The sequence below is a fragment of the Mirounga angustirostris genome, unplaced genomic scaffold (genome assembly GCF_029215605.1).
Source record: "Mirounga angustirostris isolate CCGP_5_RB_7025 unplaced genomic scaffold, mMirAng1.0.hap1 SCAF_16, whole genome shotgun sequence".
In the NCBI taxonomy this organism is placed as follows: Eukaryota; Metazoa; Chordata; class Mammalia; order Carnivora; family Phocidae; genus Mirounga; species Mirounga angustirostris.
The window spans coordinates 27,783,376-27,802,308 of NW_026991724.1; the positions used below are offsets into that span (position 1 = coordinate 27,783,376).

At 50.5% G+C, this 18,933-nt stretch overlaps 1 protein-coding gene and 1 long non-coding RNA gene across 3 annotated transcripts in view; one reads left to right on the forward strand and one right to left on the reverse strand.

The window, feature by feature from the left end:
* Positions 1 to 18,933, reverse strand: part of GNAO1 (G protein subunit alpha o1) — a 171,523-nt gene that overhangs the window by 133,510 nt on the left and 19,080 nt on the right. The gene's annotated exons all lie outside the window — the stretch shown is intronic.
* LOC123855454 (uncharacterized) overlaps positions 1 to 18,933 on the forward strand; it is a 36,291-nt gene that overhangs the window by 2,873 nt on the left and 14,485 nt on the right. The window contains exon 2 of the long non-coding RNA XR_008507317.2: positions 12,118 to 12,218. This is a non-coding gene — a long non-coding RNA (uncharacterized LOC123855454). The remainder of the gene's footprint in view (positions 1 to 12,117; positions 12,219 to 18,933) is intronic.

Sequence of the window (18,933 nt, forward strand, 5' to 3'; positions counted from 1 at the left end):
AATACAGGTTGGGCCACTGGGGAAATCAAAACCCCTTGACTTCAGATGCCAGTGCCTGGTATTAAGCTTGGTGAGTTTTGAAAGAATCACAGTCTGTGTTCAGATTTATGTAAATGGATCAAAAATCTGGGGGGAGGGCGCCTGGGTGGCTCAGTTGGTTAAGTGACTGCCTTCGGCTCAGGTCATGATCCTGGAGTCCCGGGATCGAGTCCCACATCGGGCTCCCTGCTCGGCAGGGAGTCTGCTTCTCCCTCTGACCCTCCCCCCTCTCATGCTCTCTCTCTATCTCATTCTCTCTCTCAAATAAATAAAATCTTTAAAAAAAAAAATCTGGGGGGGATTCACTCTTTTCCTTGATCCAGTCCCTCCCAGGTGATCCCCCCAACACTATTATCTCTCCAATCCTATCCTATCACTGCCTCTCCTTCCCACTACTACCTACCTGTCTGTAAGCACCTCTGGGTACTCCACATCCTGCAGAGGCCCCCAATCCACACATTTCCCTCTTGCCCACTCCATATCTCTTGATCTTCCCAGAACTGCCCAATTCCTCCCAGTACCTTAGCACTGTACCCAGTTCTTCCGGTCCCCCACAACCCCCCATGCCTCCTTTTATTCATTCAACAAATACATGGTAAGCACACAGAACATGCCAGGTACTCTTCTAGGTTCTGGGGATATGGCTGTGAACAGAGCAGACCTGGCCCTGGCCTTCACGGAATGTCTGTTCTGGAAAGGGAAAACAGACAATGAACAAATAAATACATGAGAGGTCGTGGTAAGTGAAGAGTTAAGCAGAGTAAGGGCACAGTGAGCGATGAGGGGTGCCATTTTTTAAAAGATTTTATTTGTTTATTTGAGAGAGAGAGTGAGAGGGAGAGAGAATCTGTAGCAGACTCTGTGCTGAGCCCCGAGCCCAACTTGGGGCTCGATCCCACAACTGCAAGATCATGACTTGAGCCGAAACCAAGAGTCAGACGCTTAACTGACTGAGCCACCAGGCGTCCCAAGGGGTGCTATTTTAAAAGGCAGGGTGTCATTTTGAAAGAAGGCCTCCTGGAAGAGGTGACATTTGGTTAGAGACCTGAATGGAGGTGGGTGGAGTGAGTCTGTTCTCACCAAGCCAGCCACCCTAGGCTTCAGGGGGTTGGGACCTGGCTGCGCTGGGTCTGAACAAGGACCAACCAAGTCTGTCAGAGACAGAGTAAGCCAAAGTGCCCAAGTAATGGTGGCATCCTCTTTTGGACTTGGACATCCTCATTCTCCTTGCCTCTTGCTGTGTCTTTGGGTCCTGGCTTTAGGATATATCCATGGGGTGGAGGTTAACCAGATGGGAAGAGTGAACAAAACCTCAGCTCTTTTCCAGCAGAGACAGATATCCCGGGCACCAACTACACAGCCCTGGACTGCTACAGGGAGTCCAACAGATCACAGAGGGGTGTGCAGACCAACAGATCACAGTGGGGTGGGGCCTCAGTTTCCCGTCTGTGAAACGTGTGGGCTGGATGGAATGAATCTAAGAGCCCTTCCAGTTGTCAACCACTGTATGACTCTGAACACGCACGGACCGGTTTCCAGGAAGAGGTAAAACCAAGACACACAGAGGAAAGAAACCCCATCCGAGAGCCAGTGGAGCACCGTCACTCCCCCCTCAGAGACGTGATGGGAAACTCCGTCACTGGCATTAACCTAAAAAGAGGTCCCTTCCCAAAGGCCCTGGGTTCTCCCGACATCAAAGTCTTGTGGGCGGAGTCTCTGTGGTCCATTTCACATACCACGCTGGACCTCTGGTTTATAGAAAACAAACCATAAAGGTTATTCTAACAGCTCCAGGGCTATTTCATCCTCTCCCCACCCACTCCCTGACTGGGGAGGAAGGGCAGAGCTATAAAATCTGCTTGAGAGGCAAGCCCTTATCAGGGGGCCCGGCAAGGCACTGTTTGCTGAAGGCCGCGTTCGCCCTGGGGCAGCCACCATCCAGGTCTGAAACAACAGATGGCTCGGGCTCGCAAGTGAACATCCCGTTTCCTCTGGACAAGCCGTGTTTACACAGGGACGAGTAGCACGAGATCCCGCTGAGGGGATGGGAGAGACCAGGCCCCACACCAGGCTCCACTGTGGCCTCTGCCCGCTGGGCTGGACCATTCCTGGTGTACGGAACTCACACCAGGAGCATGCCACCCACGAGGTCAATGCAGAACTGCAGCTCTAATGGAAGTTTCCAAAAAATTATGTCATGTAAATAGCTAAATAATCGGAAGCATCATTTCTACAGTAAGACAAACAAGAAGAGTTTCTTTTATGATATGAATTTCACGTGAGTTTTTAGAATAAAAGGCCAGATGTCCCAGAAACTCTGGGCCTGAGGTGGGCTGCCCCAGCTGCTGCCCTGTGACCTCCCCGGGCACACACTCCCCTTCCACGCGGGCTCCTTGGTAGAAGAGCCTGAGAAGCTTTTGGAGTGTAAGTGCTTGGGCCTTCTGTCATTCCACAGACACTGCCTGGCTGCCTGCCACGTGCCCACCATGGCTTGGGCACTTTGGGGTTAGGTACACTGGAGTTTCTGGGCCTCATGTGTTTCTTTTGTTTGTTTGTTTTTATTTTGTAAAACTGAGATAACACACTTACCTCAGTTATGCTGAAGATTGAAGTCTTTCTTTTTGTCTGTCTATCACCTCCTAGAACAGTGCCTGGTAATCAGCAGACACCGCGTTACTCATAGCTTCTGTCCCCCCAACAATAGGTAAGACAACTGTAGTGTCTTCCAACAAAGCAGATGCTCCTTAAAATGATTCCACCTCTACCCTCTAAATCGTCCTTTCGAGCATTAAAGTCATTTTTCCTTTCTCCTCCATCACAAAGGTTCACTAAGCAGCATTAGGTTATATAGAGAGGAGGTAATTCATTCAATCAACAAATATTTATTGAGTTCCTCCTATGTGCCGGGCACACAGCAGAGAGCAACAGCTGATCCTTGCTTTCATGGAGCACACGAGGGGAAAGACAATGAACAAAAAAATGGATATAAACACGCCAGAGAGCAGTAGGTACTTTTAGGAAATAAAAGGCAGGGAAAGGGATGGGGTGGCAACAGGGGGTTGGGATGCTAGTTGACACAGGGCAGGTGGTCGGAAAAGGGACGTGTGTGTTGACCTGAGGCAGTGAGGCGAGGAGATGTGCTCACAGCACAGCACGCAGCAAACTAATGAGCAGCCCTGGGACTCGGAGCCCCCCCAGGGCTCTTCCCACAGCACCAGCTCTAGGCCAGCAGGCCCGGCTTGAGGATGGGGGCGGAACTGGACGCAGCACAATGCCGTGATCCACAGGGGCGTGGAAGAAACACGAACGTTTCTAGTTACGATAATTTTTAATTTTTCTATTTGTCCTTAGGCATTTTAGTATACATAATATAATTACATATATTAAGAATACAAGACAAAAGTTCTGTATTAAAGAGGTGCAAAATCCAAAATGTCTGGGGAGCCCTGCTGTCCCCCCAGGTGGGCTCCACCTATCCTAGTCCAGCCTCGTCGGGCCCAGACTAGGCCTGGAGGAACTTTCCTCTCTGGGGGCAGGTGGAATACATGAACCTGTCCAGACAGAGGCAGCCTGGACTCCTCCCCTGGCTCTGGAAAGTGCCACCAACTCTGGAGCAGTGCTCAGGGTCACCTGGTCAAGCCAACTCCGGGGTGAGACCTTCCCATCAATCCTGCTGGGCCACATGTGTGCCAAACAGGCAGGTGGTGACATGGGGAGACTGAGGAGTCTGAGGCGGTGGCCAGGCACTAAAACAATGGCATTTCTTTCTTTGTTCTTTTTAAAAAATGCCATAGAGGCCAATAAAACAAAATGAAAAGCTCCCCTTCATCAAAAAAACCCCCTTAGCCCATACAACACATCTGAGGGTGGGGCATGGTGTCGAGGCAACCATACTTCAATCTCTGGTCTGAAGGTTGTTCCCAAACCTTCTCAAGACCCACTTTTAAAATCCTAAGAAATGTAGGGTAGAGCTGAAGATGGCACGGTTTCTGGGTGGGGAGCGGGGGTGGGGACATGGGCAGTGTGTGCAAGGGTTAGGTTCTTGGGGGTGACATCAAATCGAACTGAGTTCAAACTCAGCTTTGCCATTTACTGGCTGTCCAATCTTGGTTCAGTTTCTTAGCCCCCCCCCCTTTTTTTAAAGATTTTTTATTTATTTATTTGACAGAGAGAGATAGAGAGAGCAGGAACACAAACAGGGGGAGTGGGAGAGGGAGAAGCAGGCTTCCTGCTGAGCAGGGAGCCCAATGTGGGACTCGATCCCAGGACCCTGGGATCATGACCTGAGCCGAAGGCAGGCGCTTAACGACTGAGCCACCCAGGCGCCCCATTCTTAGCCCCTTTTATCTGCACTTTATTCTTCTGTAAATGGAGAAGAAACCACCAAAGGCATTGGTATTGGAAGGATTAGCATTTAAATGTGATGAAGTATGCACATGCCCAGGACTTAGAAAGCAGATGTCTCATATGCATCTGGACATGAATGTGGCCAACAGAGAACCACGTTTGCCCCCCCCACTGCCCCAGTCTCTCTCACCGCCTCACCGGGTGTCAGCACTACCACTGAGCTGCTCAGACCGAAGCCCCCTGGAATGATTGCAGTTCCTCTTGCGGATGGTGATCCTCCTCACCCTCCCAGCAGAATCAGCAGTGTGCTGGAGCTGGCCCACCCTGGCTCACAAGAGCTAGCTGTGCATCGTTCACCGTCACGGTCAGACTGGTAGCCTGAAAGCAGCCCTGGTGGGCATAGGACATCACAGAAACTGGCATGGTACAAATAAGGACTCCCCTTCCACCTCGGGCTGGCTTACCAGCACACCACTGTCCTACTCATGCTCCAAATACTGCCCGAGTCCAGTAATTTCTCACATCCAGGACCACAACCTGGGTCCTAGTCGGCCCCACCTCTCACCCACCTGGAGGACTTGGAGGCCTTGACCCTGTCTCCTTGCTCCCTCTTGCTCCTCCACGGCCCACCTTCCACCTAGCAGCCAGAGCGAGCTGTCAAAGTATAAATCGGATCACATGCCTTTTCTAATTCACCCCCTCTAGGGGCTTCTCAACACACTTTCTTGAGGGCCCAAGGGGTCCCTAGGCCCCTCCCACAGCTCCAGCCTCCCCCCCCCCCCCCCCCCTTCGCTTCAGCCACCCTGGTATCCTTCCTGGTGCCGGGTCATCACATGCTCACCCCTGTCTCTGTCTTTGTGTTCTTCCTGTTCCTCCACTTTGGAAAGTTCTTTCCTAGGTCTTCCTAGGACTACCCCTTCTCATGATTGGGGTCTAAGCTCAGATGTCCTTCCATAAGGAAGCCCCCCCACACCCCGCCCTGACCACTTAGCTAAAGCAGCTCCCCAGCTCTCTTCTATCCCATGTCCCTCTCCTGTTTTCTTCATGACATCTGTACATGTCATCTATTATGTGTGTTTGTGTGTCTTCCTGAGACCAGAATGGCTGCACCCTGAGGGCAGGGACTCTCTTTCCTTTACAGCCCTATGGCCAGTGCCTGGAACAGCGCACGTGGTAGACATGCAGTGGGTCCTGATGGTCCTACTGACAGATGGAGCCGCCGTTAGTCCACCAGTGTTCTACCCATTCCCTCTCTGCTAGAATGAACTCCATGCTCCCCGCAGAGGGTAGGCAAGAAGGCTCCAGCTCCATCAGATGCTGACCTGACTGCTGAATGAAGCTCAGATTCAACCAGTGAGAGCAAAAATAATTCCTGCTAGTATCCTCTGGGTGACCAGGGAGAGTCACAGTTCCCCAGCCTCCATTTCTTCCTCTGTAAAACTGGGGAAAATTCTACCTGCCTCGAGGGCCTGGTGTCAGTTAAAGCAGGCAATATGCAGAAGTGCCAGGCCCCGGGCTGCCAAACAGAAGGAACACACATTAGCTCCACTTGCACGGTACCGCCTCCCCCAACCCCCACTACATCTTCCGTTCCTCCCATAAGTCACCTGGTACCCCTGTCATCGTGACATGGGACATTCAGACTTTCCTCAACTCTCCTCACACAATCAGACACAATGATGAGGCCCTAACTCCCACGCGACAGGGTAAACCCATTAGGCTCTACGGAGACATAATGGCTTTCCCTGTGGCGGCCTCGTGTCAGGGGCAGCCTGGCACAGCCTCAGGGACCACAGACGCTGGGCTGCACCCCGTCCCGCCTTAGCTGGCTCTCATGGAGATAGGGGACACCACTAGCTGTCCAGAAAGAGCTCATTGGCTGCTAAGCTGTGTTCAGTCTAAGCAGAGCTAGGGAGCCCTCGGGACAACAGTACCTCTCTGTCCCGGAGGCTGATGTGAATGTTCTCAAACCACCCCTCTGAAAGGGGCCTGAAGTCCAGGGTTGTCACCTGGGACCGTGGAGATGACCAGATGGGTTGCAAATGGGGCAACTGAGTCCCAAGGAACCAAATGGCCCCTGGTCCCATAATGCTGTAAGTGAAATGGGTAGACTCCACTCAGGTGTCCTGACTCTGCCAGCCACACAGCCTTGTGTCGAAGCAGGGGAACATGACCGCAGGCATGAGTGGGCATCAGGCATCTGGTTGCCGTTCTACTAGGGAGCTGCCTCTAGAAAGCTACAGAAGCCTGAAGAACAAGCTACAGATAGGCCTTGCCAAAGGCCACCTCTAAGAAGAGGGGGTGGGGGCTTTCTCTTCTTCTGTTAGTTCCTCTCCCCAAGGCTGGGCCAGGGGTCAGGGCCAGGGTCAACTCCTCTATCCTGCTGGACTGCCTCTGGCTCGGCCAGGACAACAGGGTCTAGAGCACCCCCCTCCACCCCAGAAGTGAATATAGCCTGGTGCAGAGAAAGACGTACTGGCCAGGGAAGTGCAGGCTACATTCTGGGGCTCTGCCATCACTGGTCACCTGGGGCAGAGCCCCTCTCCAATGAGCTGATTTCCAGCTATAAGATGAGGGGCTTGGGCTGTTGACCTCTAAGAGGTTCTCTCCCTCTCTGACACTCTGAGTCTAAGGGTGCTCAGACAGGTAGGTCATTTACTCTTTCTGGCTCTCAGTCATTCATTCCGCGAACAATTCTGAGCATCTCTCCTGGGCAGGCACTGCGTTAGGTGCCATGGAGATAAAGAGATGAATGAAATGTACTCTTTCTCTCATGAAGTTTTGAATGTTATTCCTTGGGCAAGTTACACAATGTCTCTTAGTCTCAGTTTCCTCAACTATAGAACAGGTTTGATAATAATTCCCACAGCTAACACTGAGTAAGCCTTTACCACCGTGCAGGGACCCACGCTGCTGGCCTTTACATTCAATGCTCGTAGCCCAGAGGCAGGAACCATCGTCTTCCTCACTTACCAAAATCAAGAAGTTAAGCACTACTTCCCCAGTCACTGTGATAAGAGAATAATGAATGGCCTCCCAAAGATGTCCCCACCCTAATCCCTCGGCAAAAGGGGCTTTGCAGATGTCATTAAGGTTATGGACATTGAGATGAGGAGATTATCCTGGATTATCCAGGTAGGCCTGGTCTAATCACATGAATCCTTTCCCAATTGGGTCAGAGAGAGACACAGTGACAGGAGGGACCAGAGAGATGCAGTGGGGGAGGACTCCGCTCACCACGGCAGGCTCTGACAATGGAGGGAAGCGGCTACAAGCCAAGGAAGGTGGCAGCCTCCAGAAACTGGGAACAGCCCTCAGCTTACAACAAGGAAGAAAAGGGGGACTCCTCTAACCACCAGGAACTGAATTCTGACAGCAATCCGAAAGAGCAAAAAACGTATTCTCCCCTAGAGATTCCAGAAAGGAAGGGAGCCTATCAACACCTTGATTTTAGTCTAGCGAGCCCTGTACCAGACTTCTGATCTACAGAACTCTAAGACAATAAATGTGTAGTAATGGAATAGTGGCAATAGGAAACGAATGTGGCTACTACCCACCCAGAAGGTGCTTGAGCTGAGGGCCCACATTCGTGCATGACACACTCGACCATGCTATGATGCCCACCCAGACGGTGCTCGAGCTGAGGGCCCGAGTTCGTGCATGACAAGGACACTCGACCATGCTATGAGGCTCACCTCACAGACAATGTGTAAGAGGATACCAATTCACCGTGCTTGGCACCCAGCAAGCACTCAAAATATGTTACCTACTATAATCACCCTCATCAGCACTTCTCATACATCTAGCAGCAAAGCGATGTCACACGGCTTTCCCACGTGTCAGGTGAAGGGGCTGGCCAGCATGCTCTCCTGGGATCTGTGTCCTGGGTTTATCCTCACTCACTCCCTTCCTACATTTCCCCCTGAGGTGGAAGCTCAGGCTCCCAGGCTCTCAGGTGAGCCTCAGGTCTTCAGAGGGGCTGACTGCAATTCCCTGCACCTGGGAGCACACGTGACTGGGAGAGGAGCTCACTGGGGGAACAGCTCTGATGCTCTTTTTTTGGAGGCCACCAATCCAGGGAATCATAGGGCTCCAGGGTTTTGGGGGTACGTTCTAACTGACACTGTCACATCACCCTGGCTGTCGAGGGGCAAACCCCAGGCCCGTTCAAGGGTTTATCTTAAGGATACCTCATGTGGGCAGTCCACTCCCTCTGCTACGACAACCCTCATGTCCTGCAATTTCTGGGGTGCAGGGGGTTCTCTGCCACTCTCGTGGGTCTGTTGCAGAGATAATGAAATGGACTGCAAGGCACGTTGCAAACCAAGGAGGCTGCCTCACTTGCCCTCCAGAGCTGTGAACACGTTGCTGCTCCCTCCCTCCCTCCCACTGACATGCTCTGTTCTTAATAAGGCTCCCATAAAGATCTCTCCTGTGAGATAATCATAGACTCTCAGGGGCATGCCACTCTTAGCTGTCAGCAGCACTTAGGAAGACCTTATAAAGGCTTTCTAAACCTCCTGCTCATCTCAAAGTTGAGCTCTTAAAAACCCTGTGAAATCCCATTGCAAAACTTTGGTGCTTGACTCCTGGCTCTTTTCCTAAGTCTCCCCTACATCCCATCTGGCCCCTGCCATCCCCCCACAGACGTAGAGTGCTTGGGTCCCACAGCTCCGTCCTGCTGAGTGCCATCGCTGGCTCTGCTGCTGGCCAGCCTTCTCTCTGCCTTGCCTTCCTCCCCAACCCTAGGATGACAAATCAGAGACTACAGGACGCTGGCACTGGTACAGCTTTGCTCAAATGATAACAACGGCCACAGAGACACACCCATGCTCCCATCCTCTGTTTGCCGTGACGAGCTGCCTTTGGAGAATTAACAACTATTCTCAAGGTATAAGGCTATGATCTCATTATCTGGTCCCGAGTTTCTTTATCTGTGATCCAGAAGCACCCCAGGCAGGGTGTGGCGGGTCAGGGGGCTGCCTTTGGGAGACTGTTAACCCCATACACAAACACTGTTTCTTCACATTCAAAAACACAGGAGCATTTTTCTGGGGATACTTGTAGCTTCATCATTTTCTCAAAGAGGTCTGTGACCCGAGGGACATTAAGAACCCCAGTTTTAGACCCTAACCTCCTTCAGGAGGCTCGGACACTTGCAGGAGAAACTTCAAGCACTCCTCTGTTCCAGAAGCCTGGGACTTATCATGGAATCTGGCTGTAGTAGGCTCTTAGGAAATGATTTTTAAAAGAATGATTTCTGAAAGCATCCTCCAAGGTGCTGTGTTCATGCAGAGAGGAAAGCGTGCCTGGAGCAGGTGGGGGTGAATTTTTGCAGGCAGGTGGGTACGATGGCAGACCCCCAGGCTATGAGGTCTGAGTCCTCATCCCAGGTCCCTAGTCTCCAACTTGCTTCTTTACCTGCAAAAAGAGGCCAGAGACATCTGTCCCACACAGCTGTCCATGGAGCTGTGGGGAGGTTTCACAAAAACAGGAGGCGTGGAAGAGCTCTGTCAGCGAGTACCTCCTTCTCCTGCCCTTCTCGGCATGTTTCTGCGGCTACCATTCCAGTCGTACAGTTTCTCAGCATCAGGCAGATAGACTGTCTTCCTCTGCTTTGCTGGATTTTTGGACTGACGAGGGCCTTCTCTAGTTCTAGAAATTTAGAACCTCAGACCTTGGAGAGCCCAAGGCATCAGGGTCTTATCATACTGACGGGAGCCACAAGGCAGGTTTCCCCTCTGCTCTGGGACCTTTAGCACACACTTCCAGATGCTTCTCTCTCAGGGGCTATTTTGTAGGTTGGGGGTTTTAGGATTCTTCCAGAGAACAGAGGAAGTCATGACAGAGCCACATAAAAAGTAGAACATGGCAATGGACAAAGGCCTGCATCGAGGGTCAAGGAGATGTCAGTTCAAGTCTTGACTTCTGGTTTGCTGTGTGACCTAGAGAAGTTAAAATTCCTCTTTGTGTGTTAGTATCTTTACCTGGGGGATGGGGCACAGGGTAGGAGAAGGAAAGATCTCTAATTTTCCTCTACAAAAGAGAAGTCTTTAAAGGCCTCTGGTTTTCTGGAAGGCAATTACAATCACGATGATCTGACCCACTGAGGGGACACCTGAGAAGTCTTTTGCTTTGAGAGGGCGTAAGCAAGAGCAAAGGTGCTATGGGACACCTTAGCTTTTCAAGCCTGGCTGACTTCTCAACCACACAGGAACTTCCTCCCTAAGCTGGGGTTTGCGAGAGAGGGGAGGGTTAATCATAGCAGACCTTAACCAGTGTGGTGATTTCAACCCAAGACCCACGGGGATGCAAAAGGCATGGTAATCAGGTACCAGTCTGCTTCCTGAGTGCACCAATATCTCCACCAGCAACTGAGTCCTTGACATTAGGACATTTAATATCTTTGACATTTTAACAGAAAGATGTAACTTGCCTTTGGATCATGGCTGTGCTGAGGCGGAGGAGTGGGCTGCCCATTTTGGGCTGAGTCTTCAGATCTCACGAGGTCCGCTGTGGGGATGCTGCTATTTCTAAGATGCACATTGCACATTTCCTACATTTTGTATCTGTGCATTTGGATAAGGGAGGGAGAAGGACCGAAGTGCTTATACAGTGTGATATGGACTGAAAATTTTGACTGTTCTGAAATAAAAACATAAATACATTTCTAAAAAAAAAAAAATACATGTCTCTAGGGTGCAGTGGCTTCTCTCTGGAATAGGTCAACTCAGAAGTGTAGCTCGGGGGGGAGGCAAGGAATGACTCCAACTGAGCACAATCCCTCAAAGTGGTGTCTTTCCTATTTTCAAAAAGGTGTGGATGTATACCCACAATGAAAAGATCATAGAAGGAGCAGTGGGTAGGTCTGAGCACTGTGCAATGGGAACCCCAGTAGCCTATGGGTTCAGAGAAGGCTTCTGTGAAGTGCTGTTTGTGCTGAGGCCTGGACGGGGAGTAGGGTTTGGCCCAGGCAGAGAAGGGTAGAAAGGGTGCCAGGAATAGGGCACAATGTGGACCGAGGCCAGGAGATGCAGGTGAGAGTACAGAGTCTGTGTCAGAAACTGAAGGAAGATCAGTGCGGTTCTAATGTACAAGGAGGCAAGGCGACTGGCGAGGGAAGAGGTCGGAGAGGCAGGCAGGGCCAGAGTGCCTGGGATCTGGAGCCTGTCCTAGGGAATCAGGCAGCAGGGCATCAGCAAGTCGTGGCCAAGCTCTCATGGGGGCAGGAAAAACGCCCTTTTCAAGTGGTCCGTGGAGCCAGTCAGTTAGCATGGTGGATGGCTTGGTTGGGCCCCAAGTTCACCATCAGGTCTCACCATCTCACATTTTACATGAGAATTTTATGCTGGAAGTCTTTCTTGCCGAACATACCACAGCAGAACATGAATGCTCTGCCTTCTCCACTGACATTGGCACCTCCCGTCCTACTGCCTCCCTACAACTCACACCCTGGCAAGAACCGAAAGGCTGGATGATGGTCCATCCCCACCTATCAGGAAAGACATCTGAGGCCCAGATAAAAATCGTCTCCTGACTCGGGACAGTGTGAACCAGGAGAGCATCCAGCCTGGGGAGAGAACAGCTTTACTCAATGCAAGGGGGCATTTTCCATCTCCTGCAAAGGGCAGTAAGGAAAAGAAGAGGGAAGCCACGGTGGGCCATTTGAGAGGATTGCTTAGCCCACGTACGGTTTGGCACAGCTTCATAACTGTTTTTGGCATTCCTTAGAATATCAGAAATATGCACTGGACATTTGGATCACAACGCGAAGCACAATAGAACTGATTTCAGATTACGAGCTGTTTGGCACCTCCCCTGCCTCCACCTGAGTAAGTGCCCCTTCCCTCCTTGGAACATACACAGCGCACTCTCTGCCCCTACCAGACTTTACTGTGTGTTACAGTTTATCTACCAATGTGTTTTATCTCTCCTACTTGATTTTAAGCTGCTCAGAAATAAGATCACTCATTTGTAATACATTAACACAACGGGAATGGTAACCCTGGAACAGTGCAGCACAGGGTCCTAGGAAAGCTCTTGAGATCACATCCTGGCCACATCCCACAATGGTGAACTTGGACAATAGACTTACCCTTATTTTAGTTTTCTCATCTGTAAAAAGAGAGTCATAATACCTAACTTATGGTGCAATGTCTGATGACTAAATCATCTTAATGCATGTAAAACATTTGGCACCTGGCCGACCTTCAACAAATTTGGCCCTCTCACTTTCTGCATTCCTTACAGTATCCAGCCAAGGGCTTCATAAATCCTCCTTCAAAAAGCTGGATGAAGAAAGAGTCATCACGTGACTTTAATTATCAGGGTCTCCTGCCCACCGTGGGCAGCACTGAAGCCAGGAGGTCAGCTGTATAGGACTTTTTAGAATCCAGGCTCATAATAGGAAGCCGCAGAGGCTCGGCCTGTATAACCACCACCCTGAATTTAATGTTCACACTACCTCACTGCAAGCATTTAGCTAAATCTGGTGTCCTGTTAAAAATGACTATGCAGCGATCACCTTGAATTGAACAAGAAGACCCAGTCTGTCACTTTTTTCGCTGAATTGTAAATCAGAGAGCTCACAATTGATGTCGCAGCAAAACTCTGAAGGCAAGCACATATCACAGGGGGCCTTTATTTATTAGGCTAACTTGAAAGATTAAAGTTCTCAGGATGGAAAAAACTTACCAAATACAGCAAATAATCAATCTCAAGCCCCAAGTCATGGAAAATACAGCTAGTGCAAGAAGCAGTTCTATTCAAATGAGAACTTAGAAAAAAAATTTTTTTATCCCCATTTCTGCTCAATACAGATGTCCTCTCAACGCTTAGTAGACATCCTTGCTCATGGTAGTATTAGCTGCGTAACTGGGCCCTGAGCACAGTTTTTTTTACCAGAATTAACTCATCTAATCCTTAGTACAACCCCGTGGGGCAAGTGCTGTCATTATCCCTAGTTTACAACTGAGGAAACTGAGGCACCATGAGTGTGAGCAGCTTGCCAAGGTCATACAGCTACCAAGTGGCAGGGCCAGGACCAAGGAACCCAGGCAGTCTGCCTCTAGCGCCTTCACCCTGAACCCCTGGGCATTACAGCCTCTCAAAACCTGGGCTCTCAAACACTGGTGGAATTATGCTGAGCCTGGGGGCGGACTTAGTTGATAGTTTATATTTTGCATCCCTGTAAGACTTTCACATCCATGATCTCATTTGCTACTCCTGACAACCATATGAGACTAATAATGTAGGTCTTATTACCATCTGAGAGGGGGTAAACCCCCCCTGAGTTTCAGAGAGGGTAAGGACTTGCTAATTCCTAGCCCACAAATGGCAGAGGCAGGGCTTCAGAACAGTGGCAGGCAGGTTTGTGCCAGAGAGGGCTGTGGCCATGAACTTGGGCTGGGCAGTTCAGGGTATCTAAAGTGGGTGCTGGGGTATCTTCTCCCAGTACCCCACTCCCAGGTGCAAACATAGGTATGAAGGAAGTTCACAGATGGCTGATGCTAGCCGTTGAGCAGGGAAAACTGGGGTGTCTGGGGCATGCCCTCCTCTTTTGAGCACCCCTCCCTGCTCCCCACAGATTCAGACTCTCCCGAGGCTGGTAGATTCAGAGGGGCATTGTTTAATTTCCCAGGCCCTTGGTTTAAAGAAAAATACCATGACCACCCTTTAAAGGATTGAGAAATGGCACATATAGTAATACATATAGAACAATACATATAGTAAGACATACACATTTTAGGTGTACAGCTCAACAGATTTGTATAGCTGTATAACCTGAGGAAGCACTGCGTCGATCAAGATGTCATTTCTTTTAGGTGTTTGCCCTTAGCAGGAGATGCATAAGAAGGAAAGGCCCCACCACAAACCCCTCTGTTGCTCACATCTAGCCCCAGCCCCTGCTGGAAGGAGTTGAAAACTGAAGATGTGCAGGGCAAGGGAGCAGAGGTACAGGTCTAGGCTGTGAGAAGAGAGCCAGGGGAGTCGGAGATGGAGGCTCCCTCCACAGGCGGGCGGGCAGCAGAGCCCTTCCCTCTCCCTGCAGACAGTAAGTGCTCCATAAAGAGCTGTGGTGTGACGGGCTCAGCAATTCTCAATCTACTGGGGACCAAAATACACAAATATTACATACCACGTATATGTACTGAAGTTTCACATAAGCATTGCAAAAACTTCTTCTATACCCAAAAGTCAATTTACAGGAAAACCCACAACAGTGTAAACTGGCTCCTCGATTTATTATGTAAATTCACCCTGAATATTCACAGTGTACCTCGGACCTATCTGGCTTATGGGGTAGAAATGGTTATGAATTGGGATTCCCTCCACAGGAGGTTTACAGCTTAAATGAAGAAGCAAGTCTTACATGTACCAAATATTTGCCAATTGGTGAACAATAACAACCATGGTCATTAATCATTATGTTCCCAGTATGGGGCTAGACACTCTTTACTCTGTTTCATATGGTCCTCACACCTACCTGCCCAAAGTCACAAAGCTAAAAGGAGGCCCAGGCGGGATCCAGACCAGGCAGGGCGAACACCGAAGCTGGTGCGCTACACCACTATGCTCAAACTGCTTCTCTCCAAACAGCTCGTGGGCAGGCTCGTGGTGAGCAAGACTGTGCCGGCACCTGGGCACGCGTGTGCACTCGTGTGTCTACCTGTGACGCCCAGATCAACAAAGGGGTAATCTCTCAGGGCCCACGACAGCATATTAAAAAACTCTGACGCTGTGGTGCAGACACCATATACAACATAATTTAGAGAATGGAGATACCCGTGTGAGTTCGCATCCAGAGGAACGCCCCCGGAGCAGATGAGCCCTGAGCCGGCTCTTGGAGGCCCCTGGAGGCCATCCCCGCACGTGAAGAGGGCAGGAAGCCTGCCTAGGCATCCAGCATGGAGGCAGACATGGAGGTGGGGTGTGGGGGGCTGCCAACGAGTGGCATTCTAGAGCAAGAGGTAGCTCCGGATCAGTGTGGTCGGCTGCTCTGTGGTACGTTCTCCAAGCTCAGGGCAGTTTTGGACCCAATGCAGAGGGTGAAAGGAAACCATGTGAAGTGGTTGAGCAGGACGGCCAAGGGCAAGAGCAGCGTTTCTGGAAACGGCTGAGGAGACTCTAGGCACCGGACCCAGAGAAAGGCTGAGGCAGTAGCGAGGGGGCCAGGCCAGGCCCAGGCAACGGCACAGATGCACCCGGCAGGCAAGTGTAGGGAAGCAGATGACTGAGCAGGGCAGCTCATGCACCTGCGGTTGGGACAGAGATACTGCTACCCCCGCCCCAAGATGACAGAGGGGGAGCTCTTCCCAGGCACTCTCTTGTCCCTTAGAGGGACGGGAACCCCTGCCCGGAACCAGCACTGCCATGTTGACAGTAGGTTTGAGGATAGCACTACCCAAACACTTTTTTTTTTGCCACCTTCATGGTTTTTAGGCCTTTAAAAAAAAGTCCTGCTACTTTAACTTCAATCTAAACCACACTATAACTAACACTATGGTTTTGATGTGTTAGAGACCTTTTGTCCTAAAGCACATGAAAATGAACATATTAACACATGTGTTCAATTGCACACCACTGAAGCTTCTGGTTATACTTCACATACGCCCTGTGGCTCTGGTTCCTGGGGATCTGTACCTCAACACCATATTTGCTTGCTGGGTGTGTCTAGGACCAAGGCCACCTGGGTCAGCAGCCCTGAATGGGGTCTGTAGGACAGCCTTCCTGCCCTTGTTCAAGCCTCAGTGCTCACAGTCTGGGAACTGAGCTGTGGCAGAGCTGGCAGCCGAGCTGCAGCCAGGGATGAGCCTCCTCGACTAGGAGATGAGCAGGACGGAGCAGCCCACACTCTCAGTGCTCTCTCCTGAAGGCTAGCCAGAAATGACTGGTCCTCCCTAAGCCATGCAGTGTCAACCCACATTGCTCCTGGCAGGGCTCCTTCCCTCCCATGTCCTTTGTCAGGACACATACCCACGCAGGACACCCCACCCCTCACCCCCAAGCAGCTGGCCTTGCAGCGAATAATGGTCTACATGCCCGCCCACAAGACAAAGGTCTATGCAGTTCGTGATGGACCTTTCTTTCTGACTCCACACTCCAAACAATCACTGACCCCTTTTCCCAGTTCATTTGTGCCCCTAGCTATGCAGACCTCCTTGTGGTTCCTCACAGACTCCAAGCCTTCGCCTTTTCATTCCCTCTTCCCCAACTGTACGTGGCAGGCTCCCTTGTCTCCATCAGGTCTAATTTCAGCTGCTCAGGGTGGCCTTCCCAGACCACTGTTACAAATGGTAACACACTCCCTACTCCCCTTCCATCCACAGTAGGCACTCAATACTATCTGCAGAGTGAAAAAATGAACGAACAATATTGGTGGAGAGCATCTTGACCAAGGGGTTTTAAACACGTTAGTATGAGGGCTATGAACATCTGAAAATGGCCAGATCCACATTCCTTCTTCCCTGGAAGAATTGCTAGTGCAGGTCTTGACCAAAGAGTAGCAACTGGGTCTGGCCTGGCTTCTCTGAGTGATCTTGCAGTCCTCGTGCAGGTGAGGGGATGTCCGTGGTGCCCACCACTGTGGAGGGCTCCTGGGGATGTCCCTGCTGATCACACGGCCTGACCTACGTGGCACCCATGTGTGCCATGCCACTGTACAGAAAGGGCCCAGCAGAACCCTTCCGCTACAGAGATCCTACATCCCAGCCTCCCTGCTGCTAAAGCCAGCCCAGCATCTTTTGTAACAAATGGCAATGCACCACCCTTATCTGGAAGCTACTTGTCCAGCAATTTCTGTGAATCAAAACCCTGCCAGGAGCCATGAAGGACAACGGAGAACTCTGAGCAGCAGAGTGCACAACAACACCAACCGTGTCACCATCACGCACATTTGTAGAGCAGTTCACGGTTGCCAATTTGTTTATACACACTCAATGCTGTGCTGTTAATGGGCAGAAGTGCAGAAAGGTCCCAGCACTAAAGCACAAGCACCCTACTCGTAGAAGAGGTCCTCGCTTATATCTTATTTGTTCTTGCCCTACACACTATTGTGACACACCCAGTCACGTAGTTTTCCAGGCCATTCCAGATTCAGAGTAGAACCAGAGAAGGGAAATAAGGCTCGAGGCAGGAACACAGAAAGCATCAAGACATGACAGATGACAGCAAGTGAAGAGACAGGACAATTACAGAAGGCATATCAAAGTGGAGTTAATTGCATTCCAAGACCATGGGGGCAGGGCAGGGGGGACAGGGGGTGGGAAATGGTCTGTACATCAATTGCCCTTAGGGGCACTGCTGACTTTTAGCACAAAGCAATAAGAAAAAAGTGATGACTTGGGGCCATCAGGACAAAGGTTAAATACTGTGTACAGCATTCAATTACGCCATATGACTACTTTCTTTTGTAAATGTCCCTCCTAGTTTCTAAAACTCTCCCTGAATTGATAAACAGAGTTTGAAAAGAACATTTACATTTTGAAAAAAGTTAAAACTCCCTTTACAAGTAGCCCTGTGACAGGACTTCCTGGCTTTTCTCAATTGCTAAAGACCTTCCTCCCATCAGATCGCCAAGTAGCTGAAGCTTGCGCTCGACCACTGTAGATCCAGGCCGCAATCCTCAGCTTGCCCCTTCCTTCCCCATTGGTCCTCATTGTTTAACTCCGGGGTTGCATAATTTACAGTCAGCCTGTGAAGGGCCGTGTGTTTCAGAGTAGGAAGCTGTCATACTGAATAGAGCACTGCTGGGCTGTGTTCACAGAGCATTTCACAATTTCTTTGCACAACCAGCAACAGCAAATCTCCCCTTTGCGTGCAGGCAGCTACCACCAATCGGCCAGACTGGGGGAAGGGGTGCCAGGAAGGACTGCCACCATAAATACTCTCTAGTCCACTGTATAACAAAACAGGGTCATAAAACCCCAACCATATTTTCTTTTTTTTTTAAAGATTTTATTTATTTGACAGAGAGAGCACAAGCAGAGGGAGAGAGAGGGAGAAGCAGGTTCCCTGCTGAGCAAGGAGCCTGATGTGGGACTCGATTCCAGGACCCTGGGATCATGACCTGGGCCGAAGGCAGCCGCTTAACCAACTGAGCCACCCAGGCGTCCCCCAATCATATTTTCAAATGAGTACTGAAACAAGATGCCCAGGGCAACTCCTAATTTGGTTCCTAGAACCCAACAAGTTGTGAACTAATTTCCTCGGTTGGGAGGGAACGATGGAGGGGGGGCAGGGTGAAAATGATCTCAGGACTTTGGGTAGGAACTCAACCCAGGAGCTGACAATAAGCAGACTGGTATGAGTCTGAAGACGATAATAGAGCTTTATTAGAGGCTCCCAGATCTGCACAGGGCGGGGGCCCTGGGAGATAGCCTGGTTGAAAGTAGGAGGCCCAAAGACTTCTGTGGGTGTCTAAACTGGAATGGGAAGGTGTGCAGACTGGTATATGCATGAAAGAGAAATAGGACTCCTGCAACTCTGGAATGTCCTCTCAGTGATGAACCAAGGTGTGACCCTCAGCACATTTTTTGAATAACCTCT